Source organism: Propithecus coquereli, unplaced genomic scaffold (genome assembly GCF_000956105.1).
Source record: "Propithecus coquereli isolate 6110/MARCELLA unplaced genomic scaffold, Pcoq_1.0 Scaffold347, whole genome shotgun sequence".
In the NCBI taxonomy this organism is placed as follows: Eukaryota; Metazoa; Chordata; class Mammalia; order Primates; family Indriidae; genus Propithecus; species Propithecus coquereli.
The window spans coordinates 830,600-832,835 of NW_012149141.1; the positions used below are offsets into that span (position 1 = coordinate 830,600).

Below are 2,236 nucleotides of genomic sequence, written 5' to 3' on the forward strand. Positions count from 1 at the left end.
TAAAAACCAACAGTTTTCTGAGCACTTGTTCTACATATTGACAGGGTTTGGCAAGGGAGGACGAATGGATTAAAACTAAAAGCAAGCAATAGTTTAAAATATTGGCAAGGTAACAAAATATCCTGGGGGAAGGGGGTTGTGGAATCTTTGTTTCTCAGCACACTCAAGGAAAAGAGGAAAATCTCGACCTTTTAGACCAGAGTTATAAGGTCAAGTATCTTTATGGGCCTTGCAGGGAAGTTGGTGTGTAAAATAGCCCAGAGATAAATTTAGCAAACAGGAGAGCTCCCCTCTCTAACCATAAAAAAAAAAAAAAAAAAAAGCAGCAGCCTCCAAATTTAATATGTTTAGTAAACTAAACAGCACACATCTGCAAGCCACAGCTGGCATCCTCTGTCTGTGAGTCATCTTTGTTTAAAATCAGAGAACCAAATCAGACAGTCTTCTTCTATAAGGCCATGATGGTTTTCTGGTTCAGCACACCAGGTTTAGAATCCACAGACCCAGGTTTCAATACAGCCTTCATCCCTCTCCCAGCTGTGTGACATTAGGCAAATTACTTAATGTCTCTGAGACTCCATTTACTCAATTGTAAAATGATAAGTAAGGGTTGTTCTTAAAATTAAATGAGATAATACAGGTGAATGTTTTATCTCAGAGCCAGAAAACTCATATGAGTATAGACTATCGCCTCAATCAAATAGTTAATTTAGTACTTTGTATATAACCAAAATATATAGAACATAAATTTTGCATATATAGAATCAAAAGGATCATTTCAGAGATGGTAAAAAAAAAAAAAAAGCTAATTTGTATCTGACACCACTCATGTAAGGCGAGAGCTCCTAAGTGTTGGCTATTTTATTAAATAGTTATTACTGTCATCGTTGTTACTCATAGGTAAATAGGTAAAGGTTCAAACAAAGAGTTTTATCATGAAGAGGGAGCTGCAGAAGGATTTTAACTACGAAGGGATTGGGTCAGTCACCCAGCTGATGCTGCTAAACCATGAAGGCTCATTCATTGTCATCATTGGCTGGTCTTCCTTTCTCCTGTATTTGCTTACACTCAGAAAGCTGGGGCTCACCTTCCCCTCAGAAGCAAACACAGTTCCTCCTTAGAAGTTTATACCCTATCACAATAGTTTCAGCCCTGGATATGAAGCATTATAACATGAGTCAAACCCTGTCTTACACTAGTAAATTAGTTCCCATCAAGCTGAGTAGAAGACAAGCTAATTACCAGAAACTCATCAGTAGAGGAACCAAGTAAAATGAATTTATTGCATATTTAGGCATGTAAGAATAGCCGTAAGAGCAAGGATATTGGAGTTAAACAGGCCTGGTTAAAATCTCCAACGCCACTTACTACTTTCTTTGTAGACAAGGGACTGAGATTCAGAAAGGTAAAAATAGCACGCCCTTCGGTCACGCGTTCATAGTGTAGGAATCTACAGTGTTATGATGATGCGAAGAATAAATGAAATATGGTAGGTAAAGCACCTGGTATGATTTTTTAAAAAGTCAAAATATGATAGCTATCACCATTTTAATGATTTTTAGAAATTATTTTTTAAGAGTGATATATAGGAAGACATCAAGTGCAAAAAATACTTTTTGCTGTCTAGTCAGATTTTTAATTGTGATCACTTCCAATTATTTTTAAAAACACAACCAGCATTCCATGGCCATCATCTTTCATATCCTTGTCATCCAGAGAAAGAGATGCTTTCCTCTCTGAGCTTTCTAGCAGCAAAACTTGAAAGCCGGGCAGAATGCCTAATTGTGCATTGTTAATTGGCACTACAGAGGCTTGATTAGATCAGCTTTAGTCACTAACCGCCAAGACACAGAAACAGTTGTATCCTCAATGAAGTGTTGTCAATTACCCATGTCGCTATTTGACCTCCCCTCAAAAAAACTCCACGCCACTCAGTTGGTAGGCCAAGGCACTACTTAGGAAACTGTGAAGCCATATACTGGGACAAACAGGAAAACACTATCCAATCTATGAACAGCATCTGCAATTTATACCCCAGGCCACAAATGAGTTCACTAGAATCATCTTTTCTGATTAGATCTCAAGTACTAAATCAATATGGCAGGTCAGCAGTCCAAAGTAAAGCAAGTTTTCCTCATCTTGAGGGAAATTCTCACAAAGTAATTTAATTCAATGATTATTTACTGAAGGTGCTGAAAATTAACTAAAGCGGCCAAATCCTACTCAACGGTAGCTA

At 37.6% G+C, this 2,236-nt stretch overlaps 1 protein-coding gene across 1 annotated transcript in view; it reads right to left on the reverse strand.

Moving 5' to 3' along the window:
• SUCLG2 (succinate-CoA ligase, GDP-forming, beta subunit) overlaps positions 1-2,236 on the reverse strand; it is a 280,046-nt gene that overhangs the window by 133,625 nt on the left and 144,185 nt on the right. The gene's annotated exons all lie outside the window — the stretch shown is intronic.